The following is a 17018-nucleotide window of genomic DNA, read 5'->3' on the forward strand; positions in this document are numbered from 1 at the left end:
CTAAGCGACAAATGTGAATTGATTTTCCCAATCTACCTAAGTTCAGACGGATAGTGAATGAGAAACTTTCCGATTCAACCTGATCCGTGATCACCCCTACCAATAAGATCTAAATTCCTGGTCTTAGAGCCAACTTTTTTTCTTTTTGGTTTTTTAGCTGTGAACCCAACTTTCGCTTTATTACCACTTGCAGTTTTGTCAAATTCTTCAATGCATGAGGACTATTAAACTCAATATTTTTAAATTATAAATTTTTTAAATGTAAATAATTTAGAATTTATCTTGCAAACTCTAATTTATTTTTAAAAAAGAACAATTACCAATGAGTTCTATTTAGTGAGATTTTGTTAGGTAAGTCCCATATAAAGCTTATATCCAAAAAAATCTTCCTTTTTCTTTTTTCTCTAACTATTTTTATTGTTAGACGATTTTGCCCATTTTGACTATTAAACTCACTATTTTTAAATTACAAATTCTTTAAATCTAAATAATTTAGAATTTATTTTGCAAACTCTAAGTAATTTTAAAAAATGAATAATTACCAATGAGTTCTATTTAGTGAGATTGTGTAAGGTAAGTCCCATATAAAGTTTTTATCCAATAAAATCTTCTTCTTTTTTTTTTTTTTCTTTTTTTTTTGTCTTTCTCTAACTATCAATTAAAAAGAGAAGGAGCCTGATATATGTTGATTCAAAAACTTGATGATGTGGCATGTGAGAACCCGAATATAAAAATTTAGTAAATAATTAAATAATAATATTACAATCTCAAATATTTTTGTGGTGAATTCTAAGGTGCAAATTAAATATTATTGGAGGATGTTTTAATTAATTTAAAACTTAAAATAAATTTGTGGTGAAAGCATTTAATTTAGAGGCAAGATTTATTATAAAAAATATATATATAGAGAGAGGAGGGTGTGACTTGAACTCTAGACCACAAGGTTAATATATAAAACCCTTACCATTTGAGTTGCATATAACTTATATATATGTTTTGTATATTTATATATTTATTTGACCTATGTTGCCCAACACTAGTATAAAATAAAATAAACACAAACCCTACTCTATTATTTGTTCACCACATAGGGCAACAACACAGCAGCCACGGGAGAAGGTTTGAGAGAAGGAAAAAAAGAAGAAGATGTTGCAATCAAAGAACTTTTGGGTGTGTTGTGTTGTGTGTGATCATCAAAGGTTAGCCCTCTTAGGTTTTCTTCTCTTCTTTCTTTGTTCTATCCTTATTCTATAATTATTTTATTCATTCATGGAGAGGTTGTAGGTTTATGTATTGTGTATATAGATATCCTATTAAGAAACTTGAGGAGCTAAATTTATGTGTAAAGATTGGGTGTAATTTTCAATCCAAAAAAATTCTGCACAGAATCGCAAACTTTAAAAATCAAGAAACCATATCAAACGGATGAATTTTAATCTGAAATTTTTACAGTAGATCAATTACACATTGAATTGTATATCTGATTTGTTTCATAATTTTTGGGGGTCAAAATCCATATAAATTGAGGTATTCAAATCTGTCCAGAAAACCAGTCCGAAACAGTAAATTCGGGATTGTTGTTCTCTTTGGGTATAAATCCAAAAATTATCAAATTAGTGTCATTAGAACCGGTTACAAGTCTAGTTTCGTACGTTTTTGGCCTTGCATTGATTGCTCGTGTATATTAAGAGAACCGTCAATTTCTTTAAAGTGCTGCAGAAAACAACCTGTTTGGATATAATAAATTGTAGAAAATTATTTTGATAAGAAAATCAAGTGAAACCAATTGGGTTTGAAACTTAGGATATATTAGATCATATCTGGAGGTTATTGGAATTTTTCGAATAGCGTGGAGTGGATTTTGTAATTTTCAAAGTTAGCGAACAGGTTGGGAAGGCTTGTTTGAAATTCTGTTTTATCTTAAAGTCACAATTAATTAAGTTTCGATCGGAACCTATGTCTTGGGTGATTTTAGACCTTGAAGAACATAAACTTAGGTAATATTTAAGAGTAACGGTGAGTTGGGTTGAGCCGTGTTAGTGCGCTTTAGTTTGGGGTTACTTGGTTCGTATTCTTTAGTATTTTTAAATTAGTAGTGACGTGTAGTTTTCATATTGGTTCAGGGCACTAGTTGGACTTTCATACTCTATTCGAGGATTATATTATTTCGTTTCCAGGTGAGTAGTTTCATGCTACGTATTTTTATAAATGTTTCCCTACCCTAAATTGTTGGAAAATCAAATTGTTGTTTCAAGACTAAACTGCTTTGATAAATTATTATATTATCAATTGAATCAAATTATTTCTGAAACACGTGTGAACTTGGCATACTGTAAAATATTTGTTTTGGTCTCATGTTTATAACATGAACCACAATAATTTTCTGGGTACCAATAAAAACAATAATCTGCCACACATTTCTCAGGCTATAAGCCCCGTTGGATCCAATACCGAACTAAGAGTCATCCTCAGGGTGGCACCTGGGCCTTTTCTCAAAGACGATCCGATTGAAGGTCACCTAGTTGTTTTTAAAGGTCTGTTCCTTACAATCGTTGAGCACTAGAGTCATCACGGCCCAACCCGGATCTGTTCCCTAGTGGCCAGAGTCACCACACACAGTGGAATAAAATGTCGTTTATCATGTTCTTGCGAGACGTGAGTATTTTAAGTGTTGAATTGTGGAACATTCTTTTTGAAACAGATTGTATTTACCAAACTGTATGCCAATCTAGTTTCTGTGATATATATCTTATTTTGAAATTTATCCTTGTTTTCAAAACTGTATTTACTATCCATGTTGCTACTCACTGAGCTATCAGCTGACTTAGTTTTTATCACTTCCAGGTGTTAGAAGGACTTAGAGTGGACTCATGGCATAGCGGGGACTCAATTGGATGGACCTCTAGGGCATTCCTTTAGTTTAGAGTGTTATGTCAAGTTTGTGCATATTTATATTTATTCTTATCGAAGTTCATTTAGAATCATTTTATTATGTGGGTTGTTTATATCCCATAAGTTTGGATGGCTTTTGATTACGGTTGATTTTGCCGTTTATAATTGTGGCATGTCTGGATTGAGTTTTGGTTATTTATTATTGGACTATTGTTCAGTTGTTCAATGTGATTGGATTCGTGTTTAGGCTTACGTGTGCCTTGGGCTAAGTCCCTGTGGGCCACGGCCGGTCATGCCCGGATTTGGGGTGAGACAATTGTGGTATCAGAGCTATAGATTTATCAAGTTACATACCATGCATTTCATCATTTAGACGAGGTCCGAGTCCCTATAGTACTTAGTAGTGTTTGGTTAAGTTAGTTTTGTTTAAACTTGTGTTGAATCGTTCTTGATTTCATTTTGAAGGTTAAGAGTTGGTACCTAGATATTTACACGGATTTTCGATTCTTTGTGAGCCTTTGATGTTTGTATTACCGTGTGTAATCCATTAGGAGAAACAGTAGTGTTGAGAAATGTCTGTAGATCTTGTCAGATAAAGATGGATGGTAGGATTTTTCTAGTGGATTTGATATCTTTAGAGATGAAAGATTTTGATGTGATTTTGGAGATGGATTTGTTGACGAAGCATCATGCTTCTATTGATTGTTCTAGAATGGGGGTAGTTTTTGCTATGCTAGGACAACTTGAGTTTTTCTTTTAGGGGGATAGGAAAGGGTCTTCTATCTGTTTTACTTCTTCCTTTAGGCTAATCGAATGTTAAGTAAAGGGTGTCATGATTATTTAGCTTGTGTGGTGAGTATTAAACTGCCAGAATAGAAGTTAGAGGAGTTGCCTGTTGTGAGTGTTTGTGTTGTTGTTTTCCCAAAGGATCTACCTGGATTTCCTCTAGATCGCGAGGTAGAATTTTCCATCAACTTGGTCCCCAACACAACACTTATTTCTAAAGTTCCCTATATAATGGCACCATTGAAGTTGAGGGAGTTTCAAACTCAGTCATAGAAGTTGTTAGAGAAATGTTTTATTAAGCCTAGTGTTTCACCTTGGGGAGCACCTGTGTTGTTTGTGAAGAAGAATGATGGGTCTATGAGATTGTGTATTGATTATAGAGAACCGAACAAAGTCACAGTGAAGAATAGGTATCCTTTGCCATGTATTAATGACCTATTTGACCAATTGCAAGGAGCTTAGGTATTCTCTAAGATGGACTTGAGGTCAGGCTATCACTAGTTGAAGGTAAGGAATGGGGATGTTCCTAAGACTGCTTTTAGAACCCGTTATGGGCGTTATGAGTTCTTGGTGATGCCTTTTGGTCTCACAAATGCACCAGCCACATTCATGGATTTAATGAACAGAGTATTTAAACCCCAACTGGATAAATTTGTGGTAGTGTTTATTGATGACATCCTAATTTATTCGAGGAGTAAGGAGGAGCATGAGCAGTATTTGAGGGTAGTATTTTAGATCCTTAGGGAGAAAAGACTGTATGCAAAATTTAAGAAGTGTGAATTCTGGTTGAGCAGTGTATCCTTTTTGGGTCATGTAGTGAGTAAAGATGGGGTATTTGTGGATAGCATGAAGGTGATAGCAATTATTGATTGGCCGTGACCTACTTCTGTGACAGAGGTACGTAGTTTTCTAGGGCTTGCTGGATATTATAGATAGTTTGTGGAAGGATTCTGCTGTATTGCTTTGCCATTTATAAATCTCACTAGGAAAGAGGTAAAGTTTGAGTGGAATGATGATTGTGAGTGTAGCTTCCAAGAGTTTAAACAAAAGTTGATATCAGCTCAAATCCTTGTCTTACTTACAGGTGGTGGTAGTTTTGTGATTTATAGTGATGCTTCACGACAGGGTTTAGAATGTGTGCCCATGCAGCATAAGAAGGAGATTGCTTAGAGTCACGACAATTGAAAGTACATGAGAGAAATTATCCTACGCACGACTTGGAGTTAGCAACAGTGATTTTCGCTCTTAAGATCTGGCGACATTATTTGTATGGAGAGTCATGTGAGATTTACACTGATCATAAGAGTTTGAAGTATATTTTCACACAGAAGGAACTAAATTTGAGGCAAAGAAGATGGCTTGAGTTACTAAAAGATTATGATGTGAATATTTTATATCATCCGGGGAAGGCAAATGTGGTTGCAGATGCCATGAGTAGGAAGGTCACAGTTGGAGATATAGCTGCTTTGTCTATTGAGAGTTGTTTGGTGGAAGACATGAGACGTTTGAGGCTTGAGGTTGTTACACCTGGTAATAGGGTTTATTGTAGTCAATTGACAGTTCAGTCGACCTTGAGAGAACGAATTCGTTTAGCATAGGAGATTGACCCCCAGTATGAGCGTATTAAAGGAGAGATGGTAGAGGGTAAGCATGTAGACTTTATGGTTAGTGATGATGGGCTGCTTAGATTCTGTAGCCGAATTTGTGTTCCTGTTGGTGGTGATTTGAGGAAGGAGATTATGACGAAGGCACATAGTTCTAGTTATAGTTATAGCATTCATCCTGGAAGCACTAAGATGTATCAGGATCTTCATGAACATTTTTGGTGGAATGATATGAAGGGAGATATTGTAAAATTTGTGGCTTAATGTTTGGTGTGTCAACAGGTTAAAGTAGAACATCAGAAATCTACGGGGAAACTACAACCCTTACCTATACCAGAGTGGAAGTTGGATCATGTTACCATGGACTTCGTGTGTGGATTACCTCGTACTAGTAGTAATCACGATGCAGTTTGGGTAGTTGTTGATAGATTAACCAAGTCAGCACATTTTATTGCAGTTCGGATGAATTATTCTCTAGCTCGATTTGCACAGTTGTATGTGAGGGAGATTGTTAGATTGCATGCACCTGTGTCAATAGTGTCAGATCGGGACCCTCGTTTTGTGTCTAAGTTTTGGGGTGCGTTACAGTCAGTTATGGGTACTTGGTTAAATTTTAGTTCAGCTTACCACCCTTAGATAGATGGGGTATCGGAGAGGACTATTCAAACCCTTGAGGATATGTTGAGGGCTTGTGCTTTAGAGTGGAGAGGTATTTGGGATGATAATTTGCCGCTCATGGAGTTTGTGTATAATAATAGTTATTATTCTAGTTTGGGAGTAGCTCCTTATGAGGTTTTGTATGGGAGGAAGTATAGGTCTCCTTTGTGATGGTATGAGGTTGGTAAGAGGCAAATGTTGGGACCTGATTTGGTGAAGGATGCTACACAAAAAATTATCACCGTTAGAGAGAGATTATTGACTGCCCAGAGTAGACAAAAAAGTTATGCTGATTATCGTAGGAGAAATTTAGAGTTTCATGTTGGGGTTATGGTATTCTTGAAAGTATCACCATGGAAAGGAGTCATCAGTTTGGAAAGAAAGGAAAGTTGAGTTCTAGATACATTGGACCATTTGAGGTATATTAGAGAAGGTTATTGAGGTTGTGTATTGTGTTGTTTTAACCCTAGGTTGGCAGGAGTGCATAATGTGTTTCACGTGTCTATGTTGAGGAAATATGTGCACAGTTCGTCGCATGTGATAGATTATGAGCCGCTTTAGATTAGAGAGGATTTTTCGTATGAGGAGATGCCTGTTCAGATTTTGTATTCAGAAGAGAAAATGTTGCGTACAAAGACCATTAAATTAGTTAAGGTATTGTGGCATAATCATTTAGTTGAAGAGGCAACTTGGGAATGCGAGGACGAGATGCGCGAGAAGTACCCACATCTATTCTCATGATTTACTCAGGTTAGTTTCGAGGACGAAACTTTTTTTTAGGAGGGGAGAATGTGAGAACCCGAATATAAAAATTTAGTAAATAATTAAATAATAATATTACAATCTCAAATATTTTTGTGGTGAATTCTAAGGTGCAAATTAAATATTATTGGAGGATGTTTTAATTAATTTAAAACTTAAAATAAATTTGTGGTGAAAGCATTTAATTTAGAGGCAAGATTTATTATAAAAAATATATATATAGAGAGAGAGGAGGGTGTGACTTGAACTCTAGACCACAAGGTTAATATATAAAACCCTTACCATTTGAGTTGCATATAACTTATATATATGTTTTGTATATTTATATATTTATTTGACCTATGTTGCCCAACACTAGTATAAAATAAAATAAACACAAACCCTACTCTATTATTTGTTCACCACATAGGGCAACAACACAGCAGCCACGGGAGAAGGTTTGAGAGAAGGAAAAAAAGAAGAAGATGTTGCAATCAAAGAACTTTTGGGTGTGTTGTGTTGTGTGTGATCATCAAAGGTTAGCCCTCTTAGGTTTTCTTCTCTTCTTTCTTTGTTCTATCCTTATTCTATAATTATTTTATTCATTCATGGAGAGGTTGTAGGTTTATGTATTGTGTATATAGATATCCTATTAAGAAACTTGAGGAGCTAAATTTATGTGTAAAGATTGGGTGTAATTTTCAATCCAAAAAAATTCTGCACAGAATCGCAAACTTTAAAAATCAAGAAACCATATCAAACGGATGAATTTTAATCTGAAATTTTTACAGTAGATCAATTACACATTGAATTGTATATCTGATTTTTTTCATAATTTTTGGGGGTCAAAATCCATATAAATTGAGGTATTCAAATCTGTCCAGAAAACCAGTCCGAAACAGTAAATTCGGGATTGTTGTTCTCTTTGGGTATAAATCCAAAAATTATCAAATTAGTGTCATTAGAACCGGTTACAAGTCTAGTTTCGTACGTTTTTGGCCTTGCATTGATTGCTCGTGTATATTAAGAGAACCGTCAATTTCTTTAAAGTGCTGCAGAAAACAACCTGTTTGGATATAATAAATTGTAGAAAATTATTTTGATAAGAAAATCAAGTGAAACCAATTGGGTTTGAAACTTAGGATATATTAGATCATATCTGGAGGTTATTGGAATTTTTCGAATAGCGTGGAGTGGATTTTGTAATTTTCAAAGTTAGCGAACAGGTTGGGAAGGCTTGTTTGAAATTCTGTTTTATCTTAAAGTCACAATTAATTAAGTTTCGATCGGAACCTATGTCTTGGGTGATTTTAGACCTTGAAGAACATAAACTTAGGTAATATTTAAGAGTAACGGTGAGTTGGGTTGAGCCGTGTTAGTGCGCTTTAGTTTGGGGTTACTTGGTTCGTATTCTTTAGTATTTTTAAATTAGTAGTGACGTGTAGTTTTCATATTGGTTCAGGGCACTAGTTGGACTTTCATACTCTATTCGAGGATTATATTATTTCGTTTCCAGGTGAGTAGTTTCATGCTACGTATTTTTATAAATGTTTCCCTACCCTAAATTGTTGGAAAATCAAATTGTTGTTTCAAGACTAAACTGCTTTGATAAATTATTATATTATCAATTGAATCAAATTATTTCTGAAACACGTGTGAACTTGGCATACTGTAAAATATTTGTTTTGGTCTCATGTTTATAATGATGAACCACCATGTTTTGCGAAAACTGATGTGTATTGATTATTGGGACCATGTGTGTATTTAGTCCAGGGAAATTATTCCACTGTGTGTGGTGACTCTGGCCACTAGGGAACAGATCCGGGTTGGGCCGTGATGACTCTAGTGCTCAACGATTGTAAGGAACAGACCTTTAAAAACAACTAGGTGACCTTAAATCGGATCGTCTTTGAGAAAAGGCCCAGGTGCCACCCTGAGGATGACTCTTAGTTCGGTATTGGATCCAACGGGGCTTATAGCCTGAGAAATGTGTGGCAGATTATTGTTTTTATTGGTACCCAGAAAATTATTGGTGTTCATGTTATAATCTGTTTTAAGTGAAAAATGTCGTTTATCATGTTCTTGCGAGACGTGAGTATTTTAAGTGTTGAATTGTGGAACATTCTTTTTGAAACAGATTGTATTTACCAAACTGTATGCCAATCTAGTTTCTGTGATATATATCTTATTTTGAAATTTATCCTTGTTTTCAAAACTGTATTTACTATCCATGTTGCTACTCACTGAGCTATCAGCTGACTTAGTTTTTATCACTTCCAGGTGTTAGAAGGACTTAGAGTGGACTCATGGCATAGCGGGGACTCAATTGGATGGACCTCTAGGGCATTCCTTTAGTTTAGAGTGTTATGTCAAGTTTGTGCATATTTATATTTATTCTTATCGAAGTTCATTTAGAATCATTTTATTATGTGGGTTGTTTATATCCCATAAGTTTGGATGGCTTTTGATTACGGTTGATTTTGCCGTTTATAATTGTGGCATGTCTGGATTGAGTTTTGGTTATTTATTATTGGACTATTGTTCAGTTGTTCAATGTGATTGGATTCGTGTTTAGGCTTACGTGTGCCTTGGGCTAAGTCCCTGTGGGCCACGGCCGGTCATGCCCGGATTTGGGGTGTGACATGGCAACATTTTGTTTTTTTGTTTTTTTGTTTTGCATTTTAAATTTTAAATTTTAAATTTTAAAATGTCATAATTTTCATATTTCACATTTTTTTTTGTTTTTTTATTTTTATCAAATTTATATTTTTAGAATTTATTAGTCGAAATCTATCAATGACTAATATTTAATATAAATTTGTATAGAAGAAGAAAATATTTTTTTGCTGAAACAATTGCTTGAAACATTGTTGTGCATAATTAAGAAAATATTCTAGTTTTAACATTGAAAAAAATTTAATAGTTTATTTTAACAAAATTTTATATTTAATGTTAATCTTATTTGATAGATTTCGTTGTGTAAATTCCAAATATATAAATTTTATTAAAAATTAATGTATATAATAAAAGTGATGAAGTTTTAAAATTTTGAAATAATAAAAATTAAAGTAAATGTCACATGAATATCTTGAAATGTGCCCACTTCAGTTAAAAGAAATTGTTTAATGACCCTGGTGCAGGGTCAGGTGATGCCACAGAAAGTTATGATTAGTGGAAGGGGCGAGACTCACCATTTTGTGTTGAAACATGGAGACAAAGTCTTTGACTTTCTCAGCAGCTACATCCCACTTTACAACCACTTGCATTCTTTCCATTTTTTTGACTACTATATGCTTCCCCCCATCTACCCACCCTACCTTCGTGGCAGCGTCCTCCATGCCTCCAAAAGGTCTCTACTGAAAGTCAGATTCACATTTGGTGCAAAAGAATTAGCAAGGTGTGATATAACTACTTAAATATCCACTGTGCGCACCTTGACAGATCGCATTCATCCCATAGCCTTTTTGTCCGTCATTGGTCTTTGTTGAGCTTTAATACAATGGCAATGGTAGGAGCCCAAGAAGCCACCTCTTCCAATTCTCGTTGTAGCTATCATGTGTTCTTGAGCTTCAGAGGTGAAGACACTAGCTAGACGTTTACTGATCACCTCTGCACAGCTTTGGTCCATGCAGGATTTCGCACTTTCAAAGATGAGGACGACATTGAAAGAGGAGAAAATATTAAGTTTGAATTGCAGAAAGCAATTCAAGGGTCAAGGATTTCAATAGTTGTCTTCTCGAAAGACTATGCATCTTCAAGTTGGTGTCTTGATGAGCTTGTGATGATTCTCAAACGTAGGAAAACCACTGGACATGTAGTTCTACCTATCGTCTATTACATTGATCCATCCCATGTGAGGAAGCAAATGGGAAGTTTCAAAGAAGCATTCACATGCAATGAGGAGAGATTCCAGACAGAAAGGAGTGACAGAAGAGTTGAATGGATGGTCAAAGTGGAAAAATGGAAGGCAGCACTGGAGAAGCTGCAGATTTAGCAGGGATGAATACACAAAATCAAGCTAATGGGTAATTTCCTACCAAGTTGTTTTTTAGTTAGGCATCACTTGCATTACCCTTTTTTTTGGGATTTCGTTAATAACAGTATTTTACACAAGGGCGTTTTGGATTGAGTTTTATTTGGTTCATTTTTTGGATGATTTCTTTTTGTGAGTTTCTTGAGATTTAAACACAATGGTTAAATTTTTCTTGAGGGGAAATCCTACCATCCTATAAGTTGGATTCCTTTGAACTCGGCTCATGTTTGAGCCTTACAAAAAGTTCTTAACTAAACCAAAAAATATAAATAAAAATTGAAATAATTAGCTATGGTTTTTGTAGATGCTCCTCCCTTTCAAGCTATTTGAAAATATCACATCTAGTTATTCATTTCCAATGACGACATTTCTTCTGGAAATTAAGCTCATTCTCAAAAGTTTTAACAACATAGCTTACTAATGCTATATAAAAATGTCAAAATTGTGGAAAACAATCTGTATTAGAAAAAGGGGCATTGTTTCAAAACCATTACTGTGAAAACTCTTTTCTTTACATTTGAGACGCCACCAATTGTCTAAACAAAGATAGTAACAATCATTTTGTTCATTACTGCATGAGAACTTGTAACTAAGTTCAAGTCATGGCATTCTTATTGTGCTTTCTTTTCAATCTTGATTGCAATCCTTAGGCTCGAGTCAAGGTTTATCCACAAAATTGTAAAAGTGGTTGGAGGCAAACTAAGTCGCACAATCTTGGGCATTTCCCCCTACTTTGATTGGAATACATTCTCGAGCAAAAAACATTGAGCATTGGTTAGAAGATAAGTTCAACAATATTGGTATAGTCGCAATTTGTGGGATTAGTGATTCTTAGTGGCATAGGAAAGACAACCATAGCCAAATTTCTATATAATTCTAACTTCTCAAGATTTGAAGGAAGTAGCTTTCTTGCAAATATAAGAGAAATTTTTAAATAGCAAGATGGGTTATTCCGTTTACAAAGACAACTTCTTCCAGCTATTTTAAAAGGAAGAAAGGAAAATTTGTATAGTGTTGATGAAGGATTAAGATGTGATATGTTGCAAAAGAGTTCTTGTAGTGCTTGATGATGTCGATACAGTGGACCAATTAGATGCAATACATGGAATGCGAGACTGGCTTTTTCAAGGTAGTAAAGTCATCATAACTACTAGGTGTCTGCAATTGCTAAAGGCTCATGAAGTTTGCGAGGTGCACAAGGTTGAAAATTTGAATTATTGTGATTCATTGGAGCTCTTGAGTTGGCATGCCTTTGGGCAAAGCCATCCCATTGATGGTTTTATGGAGTACTCAAAAGTGGTGGTTCACCATTGTGGAGGGCTTCCATTAGCTATAAAAAATTTAGGTTCTTCTTTATCTGGGAAAAGCTTAAATGTGTGGAAAAGTCAATTAGAGAAATTGAAAGAAATTCCTAATACTGAAATCCTTGAAAAGCTCAAAATAAGTTTTGACTCTTTACAAGATGATCATGACAAAAATTTATTCCATCATGTTGCTTGTTTCTTTGTTGGGATAAACGAAAATTGGGCAATCAAAATCCTAGATGGATGTGATTTTTACACAACGATTGTAAGGTCCCGATATCTCACATCAGGAATGGAGAGGGAGTTCCTAGGCTATAAAAGTAAAAACCTGGACTCTTACATAGCATCGAGGCCTTTTCCTGAGTGGTGAAATCCCTAGTAGAACTCCCCAATTAAGCGGGCTTAGACTAGAGTAGTTCTGAGATGGGTGACCCACTGAAAGAACAAATTTGTGCGGATATGGCCCAAAGCGGACAATATTGATGACGTGTGAAGGGTTGGGGCATTACAAATGGCATCAGAGCCGACCCATGCGCACAAACATGTAAGCCACTTATTCTGGGCTGGCCACGAGCTTGTCATGGTATTCTGATTGATTATAGACCCTCACCAGGACGCGAGGATTTATAAGTGGGAGAGTTTGTAATACCCTGTCCCACATCAGAAGTTTGCATGGGTGATCTTGGACATATAAATCATTACTACCTTGTTACTAAGTAACTTGGACTTAAACTTTGGGTATTGTTAGTCGACCCACAGGTTACTTGGGCTAGCAAGTAGTGGGGAGCGTTACAACAGTTGTGTTTCAAAATCTCATTGATAGATGTTTGTTAACGATTGATTATCGTAAAAAGTTAACGATGCCTCAATTGATTCAAGAAATAGGAAGAGAAATTGTTCGTCAAGAATCACCTAAGGAACCAGGAGAGCGTAGTAAACTCTAGAATCATAAGGATTCCTTTCATGTCTTAAGGGAAAATTCTGTAAGAATTAACTTTACTACTCTTGTTTATTTGTATGTATTTGTGTAGGGATGTTATTTACTATTGAGAAATGATGGGTAAATTACATTGTTAGTCCTTGTTGTTAAGCAAAGTGTCGCTTTAGTCCCTTTAATTTCATTTTAAACAATTTGGTTCTAACACTTTCAATTTTGTTGCAATGTGATCCCTTTGTCACTTACTGTTAGAATTTGAAACCAAAAAATATGTGTAAAGCTAAAGGGATTAAAGTGGAGTTCAAAATTTGGTTCCTCTAGTTTTGCAAGCAATTTTTTTCGTTTAAAATATAAACAACACATGATGGAGGGACCATATTGTAACAAAATTGAAAGTGTGATGATCAAATTGTTGAAATTTAAATTATGGGGACCAAAATGAAATTTCTCTCAAACTCGAGAGATCAGTGGTGTAATTTATCCAAAAATGATACAAAAACAAATTTTTTATACAAAAAATCTTCCAGAATAATGTGATAATTGGACTTATGAAATTATGAGCCACATTGGTGAGTGTTTTGATTTGAGGGTGATTATTGGATAGTCCAGGAGTGCAGCCACATGGTGCTCTATGCTATTGTGATTGATGGAAAATGTGGATATTATGATTTTGTGTTGGATAGTTGAGAAATATGAGCGGGTATGATAAATGATGATTGATGAGAGAAAATGGACACGTGATACTCTGGAAGTATTCAATAATTTTGTTTTTGATTTGAAATGAAAACTACATCATTCTGTATGAAAATTTTGTACAAAAAATCTGTTTGTATAATATTACTCTTACTGATCAATGTCATTCTCTCTATCTTTCTTAGGGGACAAGAATAATTGAAGGCCTCATACTTGATATGAATTTACTGAATGAAGAAAAATATTCCAAACCAGCCTACGGTGTCAATGGAAAACGTCGTTTTGAAGAATTCCACAACACATCATTGTTGTCAAATGTAGGCAATTCATTTAAAAGACATTATGTTAGCATCTTCTCCTGGAAGACAATAGGACCTAGTCCAAGCATTTCAAATCAGATAGCTTTGGAAGTTGATGCTTTTTCACAAATGCAAAAGCTAAAACTTCTGCAACTCAATTTTGTATGAGTCAATGGTAGCTTTGTAAATTTTCCTAAAGAATTGCGATGGTCGTCTTGGCATGGATTCCCTTTCAAATCTATGCACAAAGATTTCTCTTTGGAAAGCATGATTGTTCTTGACATGCATTGTAGCAGGTTGCAAAAAGTTTGGGAAGAAACCAAGATATGTACATTCTTTTCTTTTTTCCCTTCTAATTTTTAAAGTTTGTAGGAAACTAAAACTATCATTAATAACCAACCTTTTTCTTCTTTTATAGTTCTCAACTCGTTAAAAATCCTTGATCTTAATCATTCCTATAACCTCACTGAAACTCCCAACTTCTCAAATGTCCCCAATCTTGAGAGAGTAATATTTAAGAATTGTGCAAGATTGTTTGCGGTTCATGAATCCATTGGACATCTTCACAGACTTGTTTTGTTAAATTTAAGAGATTGCAAAAATTAGAGGAAGCTTCCTAGAAGCATTGGGATGCTAAAAATTTTGGAAACACTTGACATCTCGGGGTTGTTCAAATCTTGAGGAATTACCTGTAGAGATGGGGACTAAGGAGTCTCTAACAACATTCTGTGCAAATGAAATTCCTATAAGTAGATTAGTCTCTACCACTAGGGTGGTCAAACCATGGCATTCATTCATGTGGCCTTCTCTATTAAAGCCGATAAGAAGTTTAAACATTTCATGGGCTCTTCTACCTTAGTCCTTGGTACATTTGAGTCTTGAGCGGTGCAATCTATCAGATGACGATTTCCCTAGGGATCTTAGCAACCTATCATCATTGCAGATATTGAATTTGAGTTGTAATCCAATTTGTAACCTCCCAGATTGCATTAGAGCTCTTACTAGACTTGAGATTCTTGATTTAAGTGACTACACAAGGCTCTAGTCACTTGTAGTGCAACAAAATTTAAAAGAATTGTGGTGCACAGCATGTACATTGTTGGAGAAAATAACTTTTGAATCATGTCCATTAACCATAGAATATAAAATCTTTCATCACAATCAATTTGCCTGGAACATGTTCAGACCAGATCTATACTATTATATGTGTAGTTGAGATTCTGGGTGACTTGAAGTTAGAACCCATAGAAATGTTGACATGGAGACAATTATCAATTTGGGCTTTTCCACCTTGGGATCCATTGAAGTCCCAACGGTTATGCTTTCAAGCTGTGACTGGGAGAAAGCAAGGAAGCTTTCCATGTAGGTCATTTCTCTCTCTCTCTCTCTCTCTCTCTCTCTCTCAATAGTCAATATGTAGTGGTTAAATTATTTTTCTGTGGCATAGGGATGTCATGATAAACATATATTCTACGCGTATCTTCCAGGAAGCAATGTTCCAGACTGGTTCAACTTGAAAATATGGGATCTTTAATATCTTTTACTGTGCCATCGTATGTTAATTTCAAAATCAAAGGTGTGAGTTTGTGTTATATTTGTGCACTTTCAAGTAACCGAAAAGTTTATGGTTGTGCCCATACTATTATCAGTAATAAAACCAAGAGTCTGATTTGGAGCCATCGCACATGAGTCTTTGGCAAACCAAAACTAATGAGGATATGATAATGCTAAGTTACTGGAAGTTCTACAATCAATTGGAATGTGGCAATGAACTGACTATTTCGGTGGTTAGAGATGATGAAAATTTTCAAATAAAGCAGGTTGGAGTCCGACTTGTGTACAAGAAGAAAAAAGAGAAAAGTAGACAATCAACCAATGAAGAAGCATCCCAACAAATCTCTCTATGGAATGTTGTTCCTGGATATGTATCTGGGCATCCAATGAGCACAAAAGTCTATTGTCTCAGCATTCATTTTTATAATTGTCCAATTTGTTCTCGTCCATAAACTATGTACATGCTCAACAATTCTTGATTTTTTCTCACCATAGATTTGATTACTTGGTCTTTGTTCTTTATTTTTATTTTATAAAAAATCTGATTAACAAAGTCTCTTGTTTTCCAAATTACAAATACACTTCTTGAGATTTAGGAACACGAGATGTCCAGGAAGACATCCTGTCCAACAACCACCTACAAAATTTGATGAATGGATAAAGTTCCCTTGATTTGATGAAAAACTTAACTCTCCTTTCCTTTGATATTGTTTTGATGAAATGGTTAGAGTAGCGTTTTAACTAATTTTTCATCAAATTTAAATTTGATGAAACATTTGATGAATGATTGAAGATGGGCTAAGGAGATGTTTTCTAGTTCATACAATTTTGTTTTTTTGGCATAATATTTGGATAGGGTCACATAGTTTGAGGGGATTATAAGGTTGTCCGGGAGTACGGCCACGTGGTGTTCTATGGTAGTATGATTGGTAGAGAAGGTAGAGTATTGATTATTTATGTTGGGTGATTGAGGAACATGAGGGGCATAATGAATTAATGGTGATTAGTGAGTGAGTATGATCACATGGTACTCCGGAACTTTGTATATTCTTCTCACAAACTTATGTGTTATCTACCCACCACCATATTATTAAGGAGATGTTTTCTATATTGGATGGAATTGTATTTTGGAAGTTTGAATTTAAGGTAAATTATACTTCATAAAGTTTATCAAAAATATAGATTTCTCTATTATATTCTAGAAATTATAAATACCCCTTATTAAAAAAATTCCACAACCAATATATCTAACTAAAAAATAAATAAATTCTAATACCAAAATGAAATTATGATACTACCTTCATTGTCATCTACCACCAAATCCTTATCTCAATATTCTTCAACTCTCATCGATGACACACCAAATTCTAATAGATAATAATAACGGTGTTGCTAATCACGAGCGAGAGAGGCTAGTGGGATGGTCAGCCAAAGTGATGTTACTAATTGAGGGAAAATGGGAATAAAGAAGACCATCCCATTTTGATGTTCTATTTTCAATGGGTATGGTCGGCTGTA

At 34.9% G+C, this 17018-nt stretch overlaps 2 long non-coding RNA genes and 1 pseudogene across 2 annotated transcripts; all 3 read left to right on the forward strand.

Annotated features, from left to right (window-relative positions):
* The first annotated feature begins 929 nt into the window (after window positions 1-929).
* LOC145790577 (uncharacterized) lies at window positions 930-3118 on the forward strand. Its single transcript, XR_014329402.1, has 3 exons — window positions 930-1199; window positions 2124-2177; window positions 2845-3118. It is a non-coding gene; the product is annotated as an uncharacterized LOC145790577 (long non-coding RNA).
* A 3830-nt stretch (window positions 3119-6948) lies between these two features.
* On the forward strand, window positions 6949-9234 carry LOC145790578 (uncharacterized). Its single transcript, XR_014329403.1, has 3 exons — window positions 6949-7218; window positions 8143-8196; window positions 8961-9234. It is a non-coding gene; the product is annotated as an uncharacterized LOC145790578 (long non-coding RNA).
* Window positions 9235-11146: 1912 nt separating this feature from the next.
* On the forward strand, window positions 11147-13794 carry LOC145790363 (disease resistance protein RPV1-like; annotated as a pseudogene).
* Window positions 13795-17018: the final 3224 nt, after the last annotated feature.

The sequence above is a fragment of the Camellia sinensis genome, chromosome 5 (assembly GCF_055761805.1).
Source record: "Camellia sinensis isolate YWXY chromosome 5, ASM5576180v1, whole genome shotgun sequence".
Lineage (NCBI taxonomy): Eukaryota > Viridiplantae > Streptophyta > Magnoliopsida > Ericales > Theaceae > Camellia > Camellia sinensis.